This window comes from Planococcus citri, chromosome 2 (genome assembly GCF_950023065.1).
Source record: "Planococcus citri chromosome 2, ihPlaCitr1.1, whole genome shotgun sequence".
Lineage (NCBI taxonomy): Eukaryota > Metazoa > Arthropoda > Insecta > Hemiptera > Pseudococcidae > Planococcus > Planococcus citri.
The window spans coordinates 56,554,908-56,580,704 of NC_088678.1; the positions used below are offsets into that span (position 1 = coordinate 56,554,908).

A 25,797-nucleotide genomic window follows, 5' to 3' on the forward strand; every position below is an offset into this window, starting at 1 on the left:
TAAAATAAAATTCAGTGTTCTAGAGGGCATTTTTAAATCTCTACCTTGAAGGTCCATTAAACGCCTTCCAGACATTTTTTGATGATTTTTTTTTTAAATTTTGAAATAAGTTTCGTTTGTTTTCTAAAAAAAAAAAAAAAAAAAATGAGTTAAATCGACTGAACATTGTTGATTCATTCAAAAACAAAAAGTTGTTCAACATGTTTTTAAAAAAGAACACCGAAAATGTTTAGAGGGAAGGATTGTACCCCCTTCCCCCAATCATTCCTTTTTGCACGTCTTTGAAAAAATGGAGGAGGGTAACTCTTTAAGCGAACTTTGATGATAATTTTTGAAAAATGCAATAATATGGGTATCCCATTATAGGTTTGAGGACACTAATCGCAATTTCATCGACCATTCGCCCCTCTCACCGAAAATAACCTCACAAGGATGAGAAGATGGTGATTTCAAAATTCAAAAATTTTGAAAAAATGCAATATGATATAGGTTTTTGAGAACGTTATTGATTACAATTTCAACGACCATTTCCTCCCCCTCCGCCTGACCAAAAAATAACTTCATAAGAGTGTAGTGAGGAAGTGCCGGAAGGTTACAAAATTCAAAAATTCTGAAAAATGCAATATGAGTACCAAATTATGGGGTTTTCAGAACGCTAATTACAATTTCAACGACTATTTTCCCCTCTGACCAAAAAATAATATCATAAGGGTGGGGAGGGGAAGGTTACAAAATTCTAAAATTTTGAAAAATGCAATATGGGTATCAAATTGCAGATTTTCGAGAACGCCGCTGGTTTCAATTTCATCGATCATTTTCCTCACTGACCAAAAATAACTCCTCTGAAATGAGTAGGTACAAAAATGTTAAATTATCTAATTTTCGTTGGGGTCAAGTTTGGGGGTTGGGATGAAATTATAGTCTTCAAAAATTAATTCAGCGTCTTTAAACCCCCTGATATATTGATACCCATGTCGTATTTTTTGAAAAATTTTCAATTTTACACACCCCTTTTTGTGTTTATTTTTGGGTTTGGGGTCAAATTGGTCAAAAATGAGATCGGCGATCTCAAAAACCCTCCATAACCGAAGTTTTAGCTTTTTAGATGCAACAATGTGTGAGAGGGCTTGCCCAGCTAAATTAGAACGTCATGGGTACTTTTTGAAGTTATTTTACTTAATTGTCTTATAATTAAAAGTCATCACCAGGTTGAAGGGCATTAGTGAGAGCTTTCATAGGAAGCAGGTTAAAATGATAAACCAAAATTTGAACTCTCAGTTTCATTGAATCAATGAAGTACAAATTTGATAAACAGTTTTCTTATAGTTATGATTTTTTTTCTTCAATTTTAATGGGAATTTGAAGTCTTTTGTATTCTCTAGGATTGTTGAGATACAATTTTGAAAATTGATAAATCAATATTTGAACTTGGTGCTATAATCAAAAACATAATAAAACAACTTTAATTTTTTAGGGTACTGTTGTTCGGAAAAAAGGGTGTTCGGGGAGGGGGTAGAATAGAAAAAATATATCATTCGAATTCAGCGCTTTAAAATTAAGAACATTCAAAAATGCCTCTTCACTGCCATTTTTTTTTTGTTTTGATTTTGACGAAAATTAGTATAGCCTTTTTGTACCAGTACGTTATACATAGAAGTATTGAAATCTCAGTCACTTTGAAAAAGTGTGAGTCTCGACTCACGAATAAGAATGTAATTTTTTCAAATTTTTAATGTAGTTAATTTACCACCATTTTGCTCATTGCAAAAAGTTGAACTTTCACGTTGGAAGTTCAAACATGAGATTTTCAACTTTCAATAACTGATTTCAAATACATATACTGAGTGTTTGTTTCTATACCAAAACTTTTCAAGTTTCAAACAAGTTCTCAATGTTTTGCTACCTATTTGAAAAAAAAAATGGATATGCAATTTAATTGGCATAATGTTATTTAAATTGCCTAACTAATTTGCCGTAAATTCACGGGATCTCAATTTTGCTCGTTTTTCTCTCAATTTTCCAATGAGAAAAAGTAGGTATAGCCCTCCCAATTTATACAACGCATTCTTCTTCAAAAATTTAGCACACATACCTGTTTGAAAAATTGGAAGTTGGATTTTTTATAGACGTAATTTTTAATCTGATCTAAAAATTTGAAACTTACAATGGAAAGGGACTATGCCTTCACAAAAGTTTGAGGTAAAATATTAAAAAAAAATAATGCCAGTTAAATTATTCCGACTTGTGAAACTTTCAGCACCACACTGTGCACTTTACGATATTCTCTGATCGCAATCAAACCTGCACGGGTATACACTTTTATATATTTTTTTCAAACGTTGCACTCGATAATTCTGCAAATAAACCGAACATTCGCTGCATAAAACCCAACTACCTTAAAAAAATATCCGTTTTTTGTCTGCGACGAGGTTTTATTCACGACATACGTTCACCAAAGGGTAGTCGAAGGATGACGTAGGCTCAAACTACGGCGAAAAGTAGACAGCCGCGTGAACGATTTAGTTGTAAAAATCTCATAAAAGTGAACTTTTATCGCACGACGCTTGTGATACGTCACGTGATCTTCTCATAAGTGGAATAAAAGTTTCCGGTCGGGCTGTAATGAGGGACGGTTATTTACCAGCTGTAAGCCTTCTAGTTTTCAGACTGCCTGTTCCGCGAGAACGCTAAATGGGGGTGAAATGGCGGGAAAAAAATACTCGCCGGCGCCCAAAGGTATTGGCTGAGAGACGAGGCGGTGGTGTTTTTGCGAAATTTATCAGCTATGTTGGGCGCGTTTTATATAAGGACAAAGGGGATTATATATAAAGAGGCCGGAGTGTAGTTTTGGTTCTTATTTAAAGGCGTACAATATATACGATCATTGAAAGTCATATATTCCTTTTAAAAGATTGTACAAGAACCGTTTAAAGGGCTTTTATTAAAAGATTCAATGTTCTTTTCGTGCTGCCACGTTTTTGGAAAAGGCATTTTTCATTTCGGTCTTTTTAAAGGCTTCTCTCACGTCTCTACGTTTTTCGTTCGCCAGCTCCGGCGCTGGCGTTGGAATGAAATTCAAAAAGTAACGCGCGGGACGTTTATTTGACGTAAAAATGTCGTTCATATTATCGCGTGCCGTTTTTTTCGCGCAATTTTTCGGCCATATCGGGCGAAAAACATCGCCAAGCTGGATGACGACGCTCGACGTTGAATTTTTTTGACAGACATGTCGAACTAATGAGTTTTAATGAGTTTTTTGTTCGAGATATCGGTGACACGTTGGACCGCGATACCAAAGCTCCGGATACCGATCCGGGCTGTCGTGTTTTGTGGACGCGACCAAGTGTAATTAAGATGTGAGATGCGGTATCATTAACGTCATATTGCTCGAAATGCCAAAACCGGCCTTCTGCTGTACCTACATTTTCAATATATCGCATGAATACCTTTATTCGATGAAAAAATTGCGTGACATGCTGGCCTATAGGCTTAGTCGATGGCAATTAAGTAATGCGTATCTAACCCGTACACACGTGATAGCGAAATTAAATTATAAAATCTCAAAAAATTACCCATACCGATCGTATCTATCCACACTGGTTGCCTGCCTTTATTTTTCCACGACTTTGCCTCGTCGTCGTGGACTCGTGGAATGTTTGCGTTTGTTAATTGAATTTTCAAACGAAAAAATTATCCATAGTTGGAGGAATTTTGTACGAGATGACAACGGTGATGAAGAACAAACGTCTCTATGCCGCTTGTTTTTAGTCTCATCGTTCGATAAATTTCTAATTCAAATTCAATCGTTGTAGTCGTGCGCGAATAAGAACAAATTGTCGAAGTCGTAGTCCTCTCGCAATTCACGTCGCAAACAAAAGTTATTTTCTACATAAATTGGGTTAACTTACCTGTAGTATTTTGAGAAATTTATAATTGAACTAAATTCTGCGGGTATATTCAAGCTATATATAGCTATAGATAGGTTTAGATACGTACCAAATATATTTGTAGGTATTCTTCAGTTATCATTCCAAGTATACCTACACTCTGAAAATCAAGTTTATATGGTTACGTGCAACTGAAAATTCATGCCTCATATCGGCGAAGAAAAGAGCAGAAATTTCGCACCAAAGTTTTAATCTCGTTTTATGTATTTGATTTTTACGCTCGGCCAAATTTTATATTAGAATGGGCGTTTATATTCTAACTGGTTTACCGACGAACATAAGTTTTTGAAATTTCCGGAGGCAGTATGTCTTTTTCGAGGAGTTCTCATTTGAAATGTATTCCCTGGTACGGAGGTCTCGATGTTTAGCGGATATTTTTAGCAACCAAAAAAAATAGCTCTACAGCTGTCTACTTGGACAATACAACAAAACAATCCTTGAAATACTGAAAAAAAAGTTTAAATATTTATGAATTTTTCGCTTTGTCGTTCAATCAATTTTTTATTTCATTGTCGAAAAAAAAAATGAGGAGAAAAATTCCTCGTCAAGGTTTTCTTTTTTTTTATAGTAACCGGAGAAGTATTCCTTTCTCATTAATATTCTTAATAGTATACGGAAAACGGAAGAGGGTGTACCAAATTTACCAAAAAGCTCCGAAAAAAAAACTTTTCTTCTCTCTCTATTTTTCTGATAAGTATACGAATGTATTTGAATGGCGCGTGCACCATCGCGTCTTTCGTCGTTTAAAACCATCATCACGAAAGCCATAAAAATTTTCAAGTACATTTCATTTTTCAAAATTTTTTCAACAATATGGATGTTGGCGTTTTTGAGAGAGAGAGAGAGAGAGAGAGAGAGGAGAGAGAGGGAAATATACAGCAGGAGCGATCGAACAATAAACGTTGACGGAATACGTACTGTGTAGAGTTGTTTGTTGGAGGCATTGAAAAGTATATGGTAATACGAATAAGATGAATCAAAAAATATACCATATATATATATGAGGATGAGAATTAAAATAAGAGGAATAGTATTTTTAAAGGTTCAACTTTCGTCGTAGTCGCGTCGAGATGCTAAAAAATCGTTATTTTTCATACCCGAATAATCGTCGAATTTTTTAATGCATTTTCACTCGAATGAGCCGAAATATATGATTATTTGGTGGAATGTGAAAAAGTGCTCGATTCGTTGGGTTTTCCAAATATCAAGCAATACTTCTGGTGTAATGTATTGTATTACTTGAAAATCGTAAAATTATTTATATGAGTTCAGGTATATATACCTAGTACCTCTTGACTTTGATTATCAGCCTAAGTGATGAAATATTCAATAGGATCTTCTTATGTATGCTGGTCTTTCATGAAACTGGGAAGTTGCTGTTCTTATTGTTTTTTTAAAAATGAATACTTTCACCTCTCGAGAGTACACACTTTCAAAAATTTACTGATGAGTGAATTTTAGTTTCAATGAAACTTTGTTCATTTTGATGGTCAAAAATTATGAATTGAAATTATTATTCCAGAAAATGTTTTTTGGGCATTTTTGAGAAATTCTGAGACCAAGCAATGGTCATGATTTCCTGCATTTCTGAAAAAGTGTCATGATACTCATTAAAATTGGTTAAAATTTTAACGAAAAACTTTTCAAGTAATTTTGAACAAATTTAAGCTCAAAATTGGATTATGACGTTTGGGATTTTTGAAAAAGTGTCATACGACCTATCAAAATGAGTTGAAATTTCGTGAGAAGTTCAAGTATTTCGACGAAGATATTTTTTATACGATTTTTGAAGAATTACGAAATCACAATTTGAGTTATGATTTCAGGTATTTTTGAAAAAGTTGTAACGCAATCTATCAAAGTGGATTGAAAAGTCAGAAAATCAAAAATTTCTATCCAAACATCTTCTTTTCAGTAACTTTGAAGAATTTCGAGGTTGAAATTGAGTACTGATTTTCAGAATTTTAGAAAAAGTGTAGTGCAACGTATCGAAAGAGGGCTAAAATGCAAAAAATTCAAATATTTTAACGAAAATGCTTTTGAGCAATTTTGAGGAATTACTCCAAACCAAAAATTTGTACATGAACTTGTAGGATTTTTGAAAAAGTTTCATGTGACCAATGAAAATGATTTAAAATTTCGTGAGAAATTCAACGATTTCGGCAAAGATGTTTTTTGAGCGGTTTTGAGAAATTTCAACTTCAAAACTCGGTCATAATTTTTAGGATTTTTGAAAAAGTGCCATATAACATATCAAAATGTGTTAAAATTTAGCAAAAAATTCAAATATTTGAATAAAAATGTTTTTTGAGCAATTTTGAGGAATTATTTTAAGCCAAAAATTTGGTCATGGTTTATGGTATTTTTGAAAAATTGTCACGTGGCCTATAAAAATTATTTAAAATTTTGTAAGAAATTCAACCATTTCAACAAAAATGTTTTTTGATCGATTTTCAAGAATTTTGCTCTCAAAATTAAGTCACGCGAATCGGAATTTATGAAAAAGTTGCAATGCACCCATCAAAATGTGCTCAACATTCTACTGATAGTCAAAAATTTCTGTCCAAATATTTTAATGAGCATAATTGACGAATTTTTAGCCTATAATTGAGTCATGATTTTCAGTATTACTGAAAAAGTGTGATGCGGCGGCGTTTCTAAATAGGTTTAAGTTTGGCGAAAAATTCAAATATTTCGACGAAAATATTTTTAAAGCAATTTTGAAGCTTTTTGAGCTGCAAGTATGAGACACATAATTTTCAGGATGTTCGAAAAAGTTGCAGATAATCACAATGACTCAAACATTAATTCCACCGAAAATCATAAATTTTTTTGCTACATAAATTCTTTTTGGAGAATTTTTGGAGAATTTTGTGCTAAAGAATTTAGTTATGTTTCTAAATCCATAACAAGTTTTAAAAATCAATCAAATTTTTATATAACTTTTTTCAAAACTGTTCAAAAAAGTAAATTATTGATTCTCTCTTGAAATTTCAATACATTTTAAAGAGTCGCATAATAATAATTTTGAGGTAAAAATTTTTCAGTAATGCTCAAAAAATATTTTGGCCAGAATATTTAAATTGATCGCAAAATTTCACCTCATTTTGATGTTTTGCGTAGACTTCTGAAAATCCCAAAAATCATGACTCAATTGAACTAAAAAAATTTCAAAAATGCTCCAAAAAACTTGTCGTCTATACCTACTTGAATTTCTCATGAAATGTTAACACATTTTGATAGGTTGCAAGGTCACTTTTGAATAATTTTACAAAATTTCAAGTTTATACCAAGGAGAGGGAGGGGGGTTGAAATTCACAATCATGCATTTTTTCAGGCTCTCTTCGGCCTTTAGCTACCCATGACAGACGTTTATTGGTTAATGTGTAGGACCACTGTGTGTGAAATGTTGCCTATTTTTCAAATTAGGTAATGCCAGACGCTTAGTAATGTACTTACTTGAACAAAAAATAATAATGTACCTATGCAAAAGTAATGTATTGGTAAGTTGTGTAAGTACATAATATCTACGAAAGAAATTTAGACTAATAATTTTGAAAAATATTCATGCAGCTCGTTCGAACATACTCGTATATTCAAATTTGACACTAGCGTCGTTGAAACGGCTACAGATGGGAAGATTTATTGCTCGAGACGATAAATTGTGTATCTACATAGCATACGAGTATATTATCGACAACGCCGTTAATTTTTCATTAAATTATTAGTCTAAGCTGTGCAAGACTTGGATAAGTTTTTAAGGCCTTTCCGTCGACGATATGTCGTCGCTATTTAACGCAGCCCGGCCGCATATATTTACGACTCATTAAATTAGCGGCGCGTTATACTCGTCGAACTTAATGTATAAATCGAAATATGTAGTATGTTTTTATATGTGTAAAATACATTTATGCGAGCGTTTATAAATTCGACGCGAGTATATAAATGCGCAAAACATAAATAAAAGAAATCCATAATTAACATGCAGATTACAGACTGTATAGGCCTACACTGTATACGTCTATGTTTACAGAGCTAGAGCGAGCGGTATAGGCTTTATAAGCGCGGTGGCGTGATGCGGCTTTAATAATGAAAATCCCCTTTTCAACCTTAATTCTATATTCTTGTAATCATAACTTTGAGTGAAAGCTAAAAGCTGGCGGGATTTTAATTGATGACTGTAAGAAACCTAAAACGGTCTAGAAAATAAAGGCGGTTCAATCGAACGAATAATTACGCGCGGTAGCGTGTATTTCTCTCTTTCTGCCATATTACCTAAGCTATACGATGTGAGTAAATAGGCAGTTGGCTTACAGATGAGTGGAGGGACATCGGGTGCCTACATGGATCAAAGGTAACCTTACAGTATAAGGTCTATAAGGTGATACATAAGATTTTTGTTCGACTCGATGTGTAGTAGTTAAAACCACCGAATCATTGGTTTGTAAAATTGGCCATATTGTGAGTGTAAATCGCGAGTTTATCGAGTACCTACGTCGTTTTCGCCTGTAAAGATTTACGCTTCGAGTAGTTTTCTTGGTATTTAGAAGCGAGATCGGTGTAGCTTTGAACTTTTTGTCGACAACGTATCTGTGGTTTGGAGTTCGAGGTGCATGATACTGACGAAAAACGATTTTTTTTCTCACATTTTTTTCTTTAAGATGGAAGTATTTTTGGACAGAGGTTCAATCTCGAATTTGAAATAGAAAAACGCTAATTAAATGTGTACGTTTAGTTAAAACTCTAGAAAAATTATTTAAAATTCGGAAAACATATTTAAAAAAAAAAAATCACTTTTCCATTCTCAAATCTGAAAAATACATTCACAATTTGAAAGCTTTTTTATTCGTTGAAAAACCTTCGGTCATTATCTTGTTGCTTTTTTCATTAATTCGTTAATAATTCTTTTTGAAAATTTCTCGCGATATAAAATTCTAAACCATGATTACTTATGCAGATATTATAATCACGCCATTGTGTTGAATACAGATTCGAACAATGTTTGATATACGAACGAAAGCAATCGCGAAACGAGAGTAAATAAAAACCAGCGTTGAAAATATTCGACGTGAATATTAAAAAAAAATAACACATTCCACGAATGATTCTAAATTCGCGATAAATGTTTTTGTCGTGTATCGGTTGGAATTTTTAATTAAATTAACCGATTCAACGTGATATTTACAAGTGTTAGTTGATAAATTTTAAATACGAGCGATTTTTACTGACGACGTGAATTTCAAAATGATGATGGAAATATCTATAGGTATTGCAGTGAATTAGCATTTTCGAAATTTTTTTTAGCGTAACAAAATATTATAGATAGGTACCTAGTACCTAATAATTATTTGGATAGAAATGTAAATTATTTTTAAAGCACTGCTTAAAATTCATGTCTTTACTGAGAGTAGTGCATAATTCATTTGATATGCAATCCCCTCCAATTTGCCCAGAATAAAAGAATTTAAAAACTAAAAATTTTCTGTTCTTGAGGAATGCTTGAAATTTACACAAACAGCTACCTAGATCTTTTCCAAAAGCAACCTCCAAATCTGATTTTCACCTTTTGAGCTGTTTTGGAGCTTCCAGTAAGATTTTTTCAATGTCTCCAAAATTTTAAAAATTTCTCCAGGATTTTAAAAATGTCTTAGGAAAGCATGAAAATCATGTTGTGAAGCTACAAATCGAGCCGTGGGTTTATTCTAGAGACCTAGGTACTTAATAAGTTAATCGGCATTTATTGTTCACTACTACATTTTTAGTGATCAGTTACTGGAGAATGCTAGTCAAGAAAAACTTCGAGAAGCCTGTTTCACAAGTCACAACTTGATTTTTAGCTGCCCTTGCCCAAATCCATTTCTACACCTTTTGGAGAAATTTCAAAATTCTGGAGAAATGAACAATCCTGCTGAAAGCTTCAAAATGACCGGAAACAGTGAAATTTGGTTCGAAAAATTTGATATAAGTTTTTGGACTGAATATACTTAATGTACTTTTTTTGAGAACCGTCAAGAGTGGTCAATTTTGAATTTTTGAAAATGTGCGAAAAACCAATTTGGGCTGCTGAAATGTTGATTATTTATAAGGGTTTAGATCATGTCTATTCCAACAATTCTGGTCTCGTTTAAATTGGAGGCCGACTTATCGAAAGGTTTTTTTATTGGTCACTTGGTCTGGAATTTTAGATAATTATTTTCAGTTGAAATTTTCGCCGATGCCAACCACCTCCACACTTGAAAGCACTTTCAGTATATCTGCACTCTTCGAGCGTATATAATTATTTTAGACTGAACATTGACTTTTAAAATCCAAAGTGAATTAAAATTTTATCACATTTACTTAAACTACAAATTATCAAACCAAAAAAATACTTAAGATGGTTCAATTAGGTCTGGAATGAAAAAATACCCTATTTGAAAAACATGAGATATTATTATGAAATTAATTATTTCGTACTTCTTTTCGTTTCGAAACATAAATTTTAACAAATTACGAAGCAGTGACGAATATCGAAGAATTTATCATCTCCCAAAAGAAAATGGGAAAATAATTTGTTTCTAACCTACACTCAAATTTCTTTGAAACAAGTTAATTGTTTTTTGTTGAAGTTTTTTTTTTGTTCTTTTTTTCAATAAATTGTCAACTACATAAGAAAAGTTGTCTCGTTAGTAAACTCTAGAAAATGTGCTCAGATGATTTTTCTCCTTTTTGTTTTTTTCTGCGAGAATATCCTTAATATTTTTTGCAAAAAAAAAAATACCGTAATAACTAAAGTTGTAAGAGAGAAAATTCGCAGCATCCGCTTAATTTTTTAATTCAACTGACAGTTTGTGAAATACTTGTAGTACAAGCAAAAAATCAAGCGGAAAAACTTTTTCAAAGTTGGAAGTATTCTGCCTGAAAAGAGGCCAAGACTATAAAATTTAATTACTATGCATTCTATAATTCATAATCGTCATTATAACCCATAATTTCAATTACAGATTCGGATTGAGTGAAAGTAGCGTGATGAGGTTTAAAAATTACATTCCAAGGTTGCAATTTTACGACATGCTTAAATTGAACTACCTATTATACCTACAAATTATTAATTACTGTGTGAAATAAGTACATTAAGCGAGAAAATTACTTCTTTATTGCAATTCCCAGCACCTAAATAGCTGCCAAAAATGAAACATTGAAATTCCTCATCAGGCATTAGGTAAGGTATTATATTGAGCTCACAAAATTGAATAATTTGGACACTTGCGACGAAGAGTAGATTGGGGCAAGTTGACGATATCTTATGGTAAGAATCAAATTGAAGATGAAAGCTCTCGTAATAGAGAGAGATAAAAAAGAAATCGCAGACAGAGAAAGCAGGAAACGAAAAGAGAAAAGTTGTATAAGGAGTACGAGTTGGAAGGCGATCGGCCAAATTTTTCCTCTTTTTCCGAGTAAGTATTTTTTGCCGAACTGAAATCAATTATCAATTACAAGAAAAGGGTTGGAATGTTCTCTTTGACAGTTGATACGGGTACTTTAATCAAAGGAAGCTGGAAAATACTTCGTTGCGTCCCTTTTCAAATTTAATTTTAGGGTTAGTAGGAGTGTTTTAAAACAACTGTAATCCAGGTATAAAATGTTATACGTGGTATTCGATTGATCAATTATTTTGTTTTTTGTTATCCGTGTTGACTTCATTAGATGATGGTAAGGGTTGACTGTTTTATTACACTGTGACGCGCAACGTCCAGCTTTGTAGCGTCGTATGTACCGATAAAAGGCTGGTTGTGGTAATTAATTCGATGTGTAAGTGGTTTCGATAGCGCCAATGCGATGGTTTAAAAGATAAATTATAGCTTTCGAGTATTTACGTGGATGAATTTTCGCAAGATTGTGGTCAAAAAATTGAAAATTTTCCTCTCAAAATGATTTGAGTGAAAGTTTGATTTAAAAAAATCTCCAACATGCTTCAATTTCAGTGAAATCAAAAACTATAAATGTTTTCTGATCCACCCTAATGTACATAAATATGAACACCAATCACCAATAATTTACTTTACTCACTATGCTTATCACAGAATTTCATTCAAAGTTTACATAATAATTAGTATATGTACATTTTTTAAATATTTTGTGCCTACTGATACATGTGATCCCTTTCGCACCAACATAGGTCGAATTATCACCTCTGACATCATATACTGGTCTTCTATGATCCAGGTGTTTATGCCCTTTGCTCGTTAGTGTCGAACGTAACACATCCAACTGAAAAAAAATTATTAATAATAATAACGAAGCTGGTATATACAAAGTAGATATAGGTACTATGACATGAGAAACATTTGAATGAAATTTCCTTACCTGCTTCGATGATACATATATTGAAACATTGAAAGTACACTAACCATCTCACACTTTCTTTATAAGGCGCACTTATCAAAGATCCGGGATATGTCATCCATTGTTGATTGTTTAGAACAATTTTGTGTATAAATTTGAATACGTCTTGCCATTTCCTCTCATGTGTTTTGGCAGGATCTAACAAGTATTGAAGGATATCTTGGAAATGTTCAAGATCAGCATTATCATCCGATGTGATCTACACAATAAATAATAAAGTGTAGGATTAAGATTATACAGTCAAAGGGTGACACTGGACAACTGGACATAGTAGATATTGAAGAAAAATTCAAAATGATCAACACTTATCCTTCCAAATAATGCAAAAATAGCCAATCCATCTTGCTTTTTTCTAGCTATCTCGAATGAGCCATATTTCTCTTTGTAATGTACAACATGTACTTCCGCAGCATATACCTTTAACGTACAACCGAACACGAACAAATTCATTGTTAAATTACGAAGGGGCTGAAAGAACATACCGAAATGATATCGCTATTTATGCAATCCCAATATGTGTGTATAATAATTCCGCGTGTAATACTACAAGAGTGTGTGGAAAGGATGAAAATGAAAGTGCGATATTTGTTTGTATGGCGTATAATAAACGAATTCCATTGTATAGAAAATTATTATTATTACGGTACACGGTATTATATGTAGGTACCTATTTTGTACCATGGTGTGCAGCAGGTGGCGTTAATTTTTGCCTAATACATGTGTGCGGATGATATTTCACGTACATAAATGTTTTAAATGTACTGAAATTGAAAAGGCTTGAAGCGTGATACTTAAGTGTTGAAAAATATCATGTTGAAAGAGTTGTTCTTGAAAATTAACGCAGCATAGGTAATTTACATCTACAAGAACATCTAAGTCTATACGTATTATGTTATTATGTATGAAAGAATTGGAAATGACTATATTCCATCAGGTTTATAAAAATTTCAAAAATGTGCTATCGGAACAAGCGAATTGTAAAATTTATATAATTTTATCCGAAAGTTAAACGATACTTACCTACCTATCTAAATATATGTATCCCTATATTGAATTTCGCCCTATTATCAATTTTTCATCGTAGGTAATATAAATTTTTTATTAAGTAATATCGAACAAATTAAGTCCCGAGGAAAACTTATCAGGAAATCGATTTTTTTCTCTCCTTAATTTTTAATAATAATGTATTTTATCTTCTTACGGTATTCAATTTATTAAATGCTCGCTACCGGCCGGACCTCTTCCCAAGTACCAATGCATGTTGTCGAAAATATACTTGGCTGGTAATGGACCTCCTTGAATGTACGGAGGATTTGTACCATTTTTTACCTTACATTCGACTGAAACATCACATAAATTTGGTTACAACGTGCTGAATTATTTAGTAATGTTGAAAAAACTACAGTTTTATGTGTGTGTGTAGAGATATATAAAGATGAAACGGTCACTTTATCGTAGTTCTTTCCGCATGTTGTGAATATTGAATAATATTGCCAGTGGAGTATTTTTAAACGAATGTCTCTGGTTTTGACATCTTGAAACTTTCGAATTACTGTATCGACTTCAGTTCCTAAAAAGGTCTATAAATTTGGATATAGGAAGTTACATCAAAAGTTATAAAACAAGTCACGTGTTGTTTTTGTATTCCTGGGGTAGTTTGGAGGTATAGGCTTACCTAAAAAATGTACTCCTGTTCTCAAAACTGGCATTTAAAAAACGTTGGAAGTAGTGAGAACATAATTTGGAAAGAAAGTTTTCCGAGTTGCTGCTAATCACACATTTTTAGATTTTATAGAGCATTTAATTTGAAAAAATTGTGCCAACATTTTTTTTGCGCTTATGTCGAAAGTGGTTCTTAAAATGTGTTGGTATATAGCAGGAAATAACGTAGAAAGAAGATTTCTAGAATTGAAGCAGTCTAATCGCACATTTTTGGGTATTAAGACTTTTTTTTGGGAATAAAGTGCTCTAAAAATACATTTTTTTTCACATTGAAAATGGTCTTCAAAATGTTTTCATAGTTTTAATATGATCTAGAAAGAAGATTTCCAGAATTAAAACAGCCTACCTATACGCTCATTTTGAGATTTTAGGGCATTCAAAATGGAAGAAAATTCTATGCCACAACTTGATCTTGTGCTTCAAAGGAAAAATGTTTTTATTATGAGTTACCCCCACAACAAAGCTCGTAATTTCGCCAAATTCTATGTCATCTTTGGGTCTGATTTCCAACAAAGTTTTATGACTTGAAGAAAAATCCGTTCTTAGTAACATAGATTTTTGTTTTTTTCATTTTTTGTTCAAAGGTATTTCTTTCACCAAGTTTTTAATTTTGCTCAACTTGTGAACTAACAGACGACCTTTTTTACTATCGTTATTACGATTTTTTCCTCAAGTAAATCTTTAAAAATATTTTCAAAAAGTGCTTTCAATGTTTCTTACTCGTGTTGTTAAATTATTATTGTTTTTTTAAATTTCTAATTTATATTCATTTGTTGTGTTGGAAATGAAGGATTTGAGCTTTTTCAAAACTTTCATTTTCCGACATGATTTTTCTTTGAAAGCTCAACTTTTTTGTGATATGGTCAATTGGGCAGGGGCAGGGTACTCTATTACATCTATTAAAGCAATTTGTTTATCCAACGTGGAAACCTATAGAACCTCCAAAGGGTCTCAAAAAATGGAAAAAAATTACAAATAATATCCATCTCTTCAGCGTGCCAACTTCCGGAGCTCAAATTTTGGTCAAAGGCAGTCTTCTATATATACCTGATCAACTCATACCACCATTGGCCAGATCCGGTCGTCCGGTCAGAAAATATCTATAATTTTTTACTCCTTTTTTTCATGTTAAAGTAAGGTATCTCCCCACCACATGAAACTTGAGCCAATGCAATTTTGGCCGAAAGGTCTATGCTTGATACTTAATCGACTAATATGTACTAACGTCGCGTCGGTCGGCCAGATCTGGAATTATCATCAGAAATCGAATTTTTCACCCATCTGGTTGCTAATCTAATTATTGGTTCAATTCTGGATTTCCGGACACGAAGTAGGTATATGTACCTAAATCTCTCACATAAAAAATTACTGTTTGTTGTCTCCAGAGCCTGGAGCTTAAAGATATGCAAAATATGTGCGTACCTAACCTGATTTTGCAAATTTTGATTATGCCAATGCCATGCCATTAAAGGTTCTATGATAGAATCTTACGCGTTTACCATGGGCAATGAGTATCCAACGAAAAAAAGTGCTAAATACTTCAAATGATAAAATGTTAAACATGTGAAAAAATCGAGTGTAGGTAATTGATAGGTAGGTAAGTAAGGTATTATGTATTAATTCAGTCTTGGTACCTATCGAATTAATTTATTCACACCATCGAAAGGTAGATGATTACCCACACCGAGCACAAATTGCTTTCTAATTATCTATCCGTTTGAATCTAATTCATTATCATGCGAATTAATTATTAGCGATCGAAAACTGCTACTGTATACCTAATCCCTCCCAGGAATATATTTCTTAGGACTTGTTATCGATGGTACAGAAACAGATAATCGGTAGGTACCTACCTATAAACCTACAATTTCTTTCAAGTTGTTCGTTATATCTAAAAACCATCATCCGAAGTGAGTCTCGTCTGTCTCATGTACTAACTGAATCGTCATACGCCAAAAATTGACAGATAATTTTACACCAATCGACTTATGACCTAAATTGGTTTCACCTTTAAATACTCTCAGTTATAGTTAATTATTTGAAGAAAATCAATTTCACGAACAGAACACCTACATACCTAACTTATAAAATACCCAAAGTGGGACATATTTTGATGCTGATTAATTTGGAATAATTACTCGTGTGTCCTGCATTGAAACAAATAAATTCCACAGACTCGTCGATTTCTTCATACGAATGAGTATCCATAGGAGGCAATCTTATTTCGTCAATTCTGTTGGTATGAATATTAATAGGAGACTGATATCCAGGAGGTAATCTGACACGTTCCATGTTAAAAGGCCAATAATTAGTATCTGAATGTGTGCGAAAAAGGAGCAAGAACGTAATTTCATTACGTTTAAGTGTTTCAAATCATATCACATTATCGTACTATACGAGCTAAAGTTGGTAGGTAGGTAGGTACGTATAGTACACGTGTACTTACAATTGAGTTTTGAATATACGATACGAGTTGTTGGAATTCTTTGGAGGAAACTTTTTGAGATAATGGATATCAAATGTTTGGTTTCTTGGGTTTGAAATCCATCAGTACTGGCAAGATCGTTTTGGGAAATGTTATGACGATGATGCAGCAATGCATCAGTATGAAATTCGTGATTTTGAGAGTATGGGAATTCGTCTCGATTGTTTCGGCTTATTGGGTGAGTATTGGATTCGTTCGAGGAGGAAGACGTGTGAGTATTGGTTTCTGAATCATAAAATACCTCGTTATGGGATTCTGACTGATGAACTGCATCAATAGTTTGATTAGGGGGAAATGTGTGACTGTGTGGATCATCTGCATCAGAGTTCGTTTGCAAAAATACAACGAATCGTTGGCAATATAAAAATAAAAATATTATGTAACTTTGCAAACCGTAATGAAAAACGAATTTTATCGTAACAGTTGTATTAACAACGAATAAAACTCGAGCAACTTTCTCGGTACCGAGACACCATCACAATACGAGTCCGAAGTACATTCGAGAATGCTTTTTTCATCTTTATTTTTTCTAATCCACACCACGAGATATTGACTGGTATAACGTCACAATTTACAAGTTAAAAAACTTTTGCACCGTTATAAAAATATTACAGATTAGGAATCTCTCGGCCGGTAGCCCGAACACATACTGCAAGGAGTAGCAAAGAAATTATTCACGTAATGAATTCGAAATTAATAATTAACCACCAACGAGCATTCGTTGATATAGAGCTTAGATTATTAGTATAGATATAATAATGTATTAGTACGACGAATGGCAGAAAAAATGACTTATGCGAACGTAAAACAATTTGTTACCTAATATGCGTATTTTTACTTAATTCTGTGTAAAGTTAGGCATTAATTCGATAATTTTGATCGCATATCAGTTAATAATATTTAAAACGGTATGTTTTTAATGCAAGTATAATGCTCCAGCAGTGGTTTACATTTCATTGTTTGCAAATATTTGCATATTTCATCCGTAGTAGTTTTTCTCACGCGTTTATTATATTTTTAATCTTCTCTAGGCGCTTCTCTTTCCTCATTATACGTTGGTGTCGTTCACATTGTATAAGATGGTAGGATAGGTATAGTCATCAGACGTAGAGGTGTTACTGTGAGCGGAAACTTTTTCATTGTGTGATGTGCGTACTTACTACTTAGACTTATACCTACTCCTTCATCCTTACACACATTCGCCTTCTGTTCTGGTGCGTAAGTTTGGCGCGATATGGTGGAATAAAGTTTCTCATGTATTTAGGTTGCGAGGCTGCAGGTACTTTGTATTACACATCTATTCCTTGACGAGTTGAAATTTTTTTCTTTTCTTTTAGAACTGCCTTCCGCAACGTGAAACTTTTCTAAGTGGTTAATGAGAAAAATCGATACCCTAATGGCAAATAGTCGAATCGCGTTGGCGGTTTTTCTTGGCTTCGAGACTGCTGTATACGTGGAGTGAGGAAGCGAGAGGAAATTTTACGCCGTTTCAGATATATCGACATGAAATTCGTTGACAACTAATAAGGAAGTTTTTAAACGAACCATGATTCGATGTCTGGTTAAGATTCACTAGCCAGCTACTTTAAAAAAATTCTTCTCGTACGATGATGTAATTTTTTATTTAGTAGATGTGTAATAAAAAGACAACATGATTGCGGTTATAGCCAGACGTTGAGATCGTTTAAATGATATGCGTCATTAAAATGTATTGTAAGGTTTCTTCTTCTTTAGGAAATCGTACTGAGATTTTTCAACTTTTTACTCCAGATTTTTCCTTCCCCCTCCAAGATTTTTCAAACTAATTGGTCATAGGTGATTCGAATTCGAAGTTTAATTTTTTTTATTAGTTTGGTTACATTTCTGAAATTTCTCTAATTAATTTTCCATTAAATTATCCCGAGCTAAGTGAAGGCAAAAGTGCGAAACAACTGATGATTCAAAATTCAAAACGGCATATCATTCTTGATGCAAAAGGTTATAATCTTCATGACTTCAACATTTTCAAATTCTAACTACAATTTTCAGGAAATTGTAATATTTTTAGAAGGATGAAGAAAGGTTCAAGCGAAATGAGGGCAAAAGCTTTCGAAAATTGGCAATTCTTCAAAAGTAAAATAAAATTATGCAGGTACATAGTTATTTTTGATGTGAGATGTCAATGTTTCTCAATTCCTCAAAACTTGAAGTTGCATGCTAAAAGAATTCAGCAAACATTAATTAGGAAAAATGATGTACGAGTAGAGGTCATGTAGTTGGCAGGAAAAAAAGTTGGAATGGAATAGGTGAAATGGGGTTGATTTTTTAATTTATAATTTTGGTTAGTTCAGTGGCAGTTCATTTATTCAAACGCAAAATTTTATAATCAACGTTTTTTACGTTCTAAAAAACAAGTTTGTATGTTTTACTAGGGCCATTCCATGTCAAATCGCCGAGCTTTTTACACTTTGAAGTCGGTAATTTTTGAATATTTTTCATGCTGATAGACCTCGATGAAAATATGTGAAATAGTGCATACCACGGTTCTCTAATAAGTGCATTCGGAGGTGAATATGTTGGGGCTCAGAGTCTTGGGCAAAATAGAATGCCAAAAATTTGAGCATGAATAATTTGAAAACAAGAAATATTGTATAATTTAGCCTGTTTGTAAGTCACATGTAGAATTTTTTTTTTTGGATGAGGTGAAAATCAGTGTTAATTATAAATTTTTTCATCACGTCTTTGCTCAAAAGTTCTGAAAAAATCACTACAGGTATAACTTTTTATACTGGGATGGGCTTTTTTGCATTCCTCATTTGAAAAGTCCAAAGTTTACGAGAAAAAAATGAGGAAAAATATTCTAAAAATCACCAGTAATTTATGTAGGTACCTACCATAAATTATCAATAAGTTACCACGAATGGCAAGTTTTTTCCAAAAATTGCCAATAATTTCCCAAAATTACCAGTTATTTTCCAAAATTATCAGTAATTTACCAAAATGACCAGAAGTTTACCAAAGTTAACAGTAATTTACCAAAATTAACAGTAATTCATCAAAATGATCAGTCACTTAACAAAGTTACCTGTCACTTGACAAAATTACCAGTGATTTTTCAAAAATTACCAATAATTTACCAACTAATTAAGATTTACCAGTAACTTTCCCATGTAAATTAGTTGTAGTTTATCAAAAACATAAAAAATTATCAGTACATAAAACATCAAAAATTACAGAAATGATCATTGGTTTACCAAAATTTGTCTGTTCTCTACTAAAAATTACCATTATTTGCCAAAATTTGCCAATTAATTACTTCTCAAAAATCAACACTATAATCTATTAAAAATCACCATAAATTCATCTACCAACTAATAAAAACCACGATGTGAGTAATCTGCTAAAAACTACTAATAATTTTTACCAAAAAAAACGAACGACTTACCATTTATCAGATATGCTAATAATTTACTAAAATTTTACATTAATTCACCAGAAATTACCCTAGTTGTTCATCAAAAATTGTCAGTAAGTATTACTGAAATTTGACATTAATTTACCAAAAATTACTGGTAATTTACCAAAAATTACAAGTAATTTACCAAAAATTACAAGTAATTTACCAAAAATTACAAGTAAGTAATTTACCAAAAATTACAAATAATTTACCAAACATTAAACCTCAAGTAATTCATCCAAAATTACCATTAATTTTCCAAAAAAAACCTGTAGTTTTCCATTACCAGATATTTCTATGTAGTAGTTCATGAATAATGACCATTTTATTCACCAGAATGAGAATAAAGTCTCCTCTCCATAGTGGAAGTTTTAGCCCGTGTGGGCATGTTCTTTTCCAAACCGGATTCAATTGTACCTCATTAGATTAAATATGCTGATCAAGCTGGATAAACATTTTTTTTGAACTTTGATTTCGGATCCAAACCTTTTTTGCTTGGATATAGTGCTTTTTTCAAGAATAAATCAAAGGTAAATATTACCTATTGGAAGATCAAATAAGGAAAGAAATACCAATATCAAGTACCTTTTTTTGATTAATTGCATGAACTAGTTACACATTCGCCATTGGTAAACAACCCGCAGTTAGCAAAAACAGAAAAATGAATAACCATTTAAATTACCGCAAAATACAATATTCTCGAATTATGCTGATACCCAATTCAAGTACCTATGCACGATCTTGAACATACACTTACAAAGTACCAAAGAAATCCATTCTGGATTATTTCCTCACTTTCTGCATGCTACGTATAAATACGGACATTACCTAAAACACGTACTTAGCACATACCTACATAAAGATATATCAAATACCTACCTACCTTTCCCTTACTATAGCGTTACAAACACAAATACAAGAATACAAAAATACTACAGCTAGAAGACCATTATAAAGAATGAAAAGTGAAAATGAAAAGAAGAAATTTTCGTCTATTGTAGAAATGAATAAAGTTTTTCTTCGCTTCTTTTAGTACGGTAACGCGTCATTTCTCTTCTTATACGTACCTACATATGGTGTAGTAAGTATATACGCCTGCTATATAGTACATGTAGGAAACGGATCTATATGTATGGTATTTTCTCAGTTATATAGTATATAGCATTTACGAGAGAAGGCAAAAACAATTTTGAATCTTGAACGTTATAAGTTGAAAATGAGAAAATCCGGATCACGCGAACGTAGTAGTAGGTACCTACATAAAACGATGGAAATATTTTCCGAAAACGAGTATACGTGCGGTATATATCCTTCTGTATATACTTTTAAAAGCATACTTAATATCAACATTTTAGTATGTTGAAGTGAGTGCTGTACGAATGATGATGCTCCTATTCTTAATGATTAAAGAAGTAGGTACATTACTATACCTAGGTGAGTACATTGAGTATAGATGTTTTAAAAGGAACCAAATACCTAAATAAGCAACGAATTTATACTTACCCTGGAAGGTTCTCAAATGTTGGTAGGTACGTAGGTACTAGGTAGGTAGGTAGGTAGGTACCTAATCTTTGCATATGGTTTACCTACCTCATATTAGTTGACATTTTAACAGTTCGATTAACCACATAATACGATATTTGGGTCAAGTGCCGCGTATTTTTCACGTATGCTCATCGATGGAATAATCTTATTACGAATATTCACATCAAATGACAATACGAAAAGCGTGAAAATATACATAAAATGTCACAAAGTGTGAATACGAGTGCTCCTATATGTATAGATAAAGAATCCAAAAAGAAATCTTTCTCATTCGAGACGAAAGGACGTATACAAGTACAATATAAACGCGAGCTAGGAGAAAATCTGCGCCAAAAGTAATGTATTCAGTAAATGACCAATTTTCACGGCTGCTTTACTTCAGAACGGGAAACTTTTTAGTCGCGAGATGGTACAAATCAGGAAGTAATAAAAAAAGAAAGCGTTCGTTTTTTTCGATGACATTTTGCGGTAAGTTTTTAATTTTGTACGGTGCAAATTTCAAATAGATTTAAAAGTTGCAAGTTTTCTAGTGAATAAAGTTTATCCGGTGAATGGTTGTCGTCTGTTTGGAGAAAAGCTTTTCGCTATTAGTATATTTTTAAGCACATTAAAAAGGGTTATGGGATTTTTTCTGTCGTGTTTTGATACAGTAACAAAACAAGTGCAGTACCTAGATTTTTCTCTACACATATGCTTGTTCTTTTTTTTTTCAATTCTTTTTCCTGGTCTGTATGGCGATGTACAGTGTACACTGTACAGTACTACTATACGACCATACGACTATACAGCGTTGTGTTTTTGTGGGGGACAAACGATGCCGCGAGAAAATAATTGGATATTATCTTGTAAGGTTGAATGTTACTGAAATGTTTTATGAATAATTGAAGACAGTACATAAGAATTATGAAAAATAGAATTGGAAGGAACGATGTAAAAATAAGTATGGAGATGTTTGATGACCGTTAATATTTTACCTTACAAGGATTGCGAATAAATGACATACGTATTAAGTAGGTACATGACAAAAATCGAACAATTTCACCAAAAATGTCGTTTTCAACTAATTTGAGGAGTGCAATGAAAATTAACACTCAAGGGAGAGGAAGTGACATTTTTTATCCCAGGTTTGCAGCGATCTATGGTGATTAGGTTTGCATTTTACTAATTTGAATTTATTATTGCGGTTTTGCTGTGAATATTGATCTATACTGATAAGGTGTTGATTTTATTCCAAGAATTACTTTAATCATACCTACCTTATTTTTCACCCCCCCCCCTCAAACAAAAAAAGTTCCATGTCGAATGAAACTACAATCAATCGATTTCAAAGGTTGAAATGTTGAAAAAGTGTACCAACGTCAGCTTTTTACGATGGAGATTGAAAATACATATAATTGATCAATTTAAAATTTCAACTATACCCTCCTTATTTTTCACCCCCTCCCCAAAAAAAGTTCTATGTTGAATGAAACTACAATCGATCGATTTCAAAGGTTGAAAAAGTGTACCAACATCAGCTTTTTACAATGGAGATTGATCACCCGCCCCCCCAAAGTTCCATGTCGAATATTGAAAATACATAATTGATCAACTTTAACTATACCCTCCTTATTTGTCATTCCCCCCCTCTAAAAAAAGAAAGTTCCAAACTACAATTGTAAATTACATACTTTTTAGAATTACAATAATTATACCTACCTTATTTTTCACCCCCCCCCCCACCAAAAAAAAGTTCCATGTTGAATGAAACTACAATAAATTGATTTCAAAGGTTACCTAATTCCCCCCTCTCCCCCCCAAAAAAAGAAGTTCCATGTCGAATGAAGCTACAATCGATCAATTTCAATGGTTGAAAAAGTGTACCAACGTCAGCTTTTTAAGCTTTTTACAATGATGATTGAAACTACATACATACAATCGATTGATTTCAAAGATTGAAGAAGTGTAGGTACAAATGTTTAGGCTCAAAGCTTTCTTCAAAACTTAGGCGAAAATCAATTATTGAGCTTTTTGACGAATATTGAGCTTTTTTGAGCTTTACAGCACAACTATTTTTGTTTACTTTTTTCTTCAACATCCCACTTCTTTTGATGCTCTTTCAAGATATAATATACGTACTTCTTTGTACATGCCAAATGCGCTGTGTATAGGTTAAAATCAATTATTGAGCTTTTTTGAGCTTACGGCGCAACTTTTTTGTAAACTTTTTTCTTCGACTTTTTACTTCTTTAGATGCTCTTTCAAGGTATAATATACGTACTTGTCGTACTTCTCTGTATACATCAAATGCGCTACGTATAGGCGAAAATCAATTATTCAGCTTTTTTGAGCTTTATGGTGCAACTTTTAGAACTTTTGATAAAAACCTGCATATCTATGGTTCAAAAGCTATTTTTTGAGAGGTCACTGAGCAAAATCGGTTCAGCCTTGCTGAGATCTCAGAGTCAAAAGAATTTGGTCATGCTATAAGCTTTTTGATAAATATTGAGCTTTTTTGAGCTTTACAGCGCAACTATTTTTGCCAACTTTTTTCTTCAACATTCCACTTCTTTTGATGCTCTTTCTAGGTATAATATACATACTTCTCTGTATACATCAAATGTGCTAGGTATAGGCCAAAATCAATTATTGAGCTTTTTTGAGCTTTATGGCACAACTATCTTGTAAACTTTTTTCTTCGACATTTGACTTCTTTTGGTGCTCTTTCAAGGTATAATGTACGTACGTCTCTGTATACATCAAATGCGCTATGTATTGGCAAAAATCAATTATTGAGCTTTTTTGAGCTTTATGGTGCAACTTTTAGAACTTTTGATAAAAACCTGCACATCTACAGTTCAAAACCTATTTTTTGAGAGGTCACTGAGCAAAATCGGTTCAGCCGTTGCTGAGATCTCAGTGTCATAAGAATTCGGTCATACTATATAGATGATAATGATACTTCGTACAGAATATACGAATAAGAGCATTGGAGATGAGAAATTCTCGCATAACTTGTATAAAACTTGTACGATAAACGAGTTGCTTATTGTGAACGAATGTTTTGCTTTTCTTTGAAATTGATTTTCGATCAATCATGCGAACATTGTGAAAGATGAAGGTTGTTGGGTTTTCTCTGCTCGTAATGCGTTTCTCCTCAACGTTTAAGAAGCGTCATCTCGTCATGTTTAAAAGGGTGCTGCAAGAGTTTTTACCGCTTCTAATCTCGCCGAGGGAATATTAACAACTACAAATTGCATATACTTCAGTGATTGAAGCAGCTAAAAAAAGTGCATTAATGGATGAATTATCATTGAAATGTTCAATCAGGACTTTTTTTTGATGCATCATTGAAATGAGAAGGGTAGGATCGAGTCTGTGATTCTTTTGCTGGTGCCATTATGGAATTATGAGTTGAAACACTTTGTGTACGATTACATTATATGGTACTGTAACTGTGGAATGGGTAAACTATACTTCTCATTGATATATGTATCTACTTACTGTGGGTACAATGAAAGCGGTAAGTGTAAACAGAAAATATTAATCGAAGGGTGTGGGCTCTCGAACGAATGTACGTTTTAGGGGTATAGGTATCTATAATATATAGGTACATAAAGTTTAACAAACAGCCATAAACCGAATACACGATTACCTTATTTAATGTAGTGTTAAAGATACAAAATGATGATGTTCAAAATTATTTATTCACAAATATACAACATTTCAGATATTCAGGTTGGAAACAGGTTTCTTCAACTAAAATTCGTATGTAGGACGTAGGTGCTATTATTGCCAATATGCTTAGGTACCTACCTACCTACATATTTTCAAGTGGAAAAAATCAATTTTTCTCCTTGCACAAAATGTTGTTGTTTTGTTTGATTGTTATGTTTGTCCTTTTTTTTTTTTCATTATGAATATTATGCTACTATTCGCCGAGAGCTTTACTATGGTGTAGGTAGTTCAGCATATTATCATGAGTGTTTTTTTTTCACTTTTTGAGGATGATAAAATAAGTGAAATTCAATCATCATAAAATTTACTTACTCCAGAGAATTCATAAAGTTACACAAGATCCACAGTTTTTTTAATGCATCCTATTTTTTTGTACTGAGCTACCTAAGTACTTATGTTGATAAGGTATTCTTTTTATGCACATAATTAATGCTTTGATGATTTTTTTTGTGTGATTACAGGTATGTTATTACTTTCGTGACATTTCTTCAGCAATAATCTAGTAAGTTTATGATCTAAGAATATATGGTACTTAATTGATAAATAAAAAGTCTTATAGT

At 32.7% G+C, this 25,797-nt stretch overlaps 1 protein-coding gene and 1 long non-coding RNA gene across 3 annotated transcripts in view; one reads left to right on the forward strand and one right to left on the reverse strand.

Moving 5' to 3' along the window:
- The window catches only part of dpr12 (defective proboscis extension response 12), a 433,627-nt gene that overhangs the window by 243,293 nt on the left and 164,537 nt on the right, over positions 1 to 25,797 (forward strand). The window lies entirely within an intron of this gene.
- LOC135836597 (uncharacterized) lies at positions 11,973 to 12,575 on the reverse strand. The gene is made up of 2 exons (XR_010557063.1): positions 12,294 to 12,575; positions 11,973 to 12,197 (listed from the first exon to the last, which is right to left on the reverse strand). It is a non-coding gene; the product is annotated as an uncharacterized LOC135836597 (long non-coding RNA).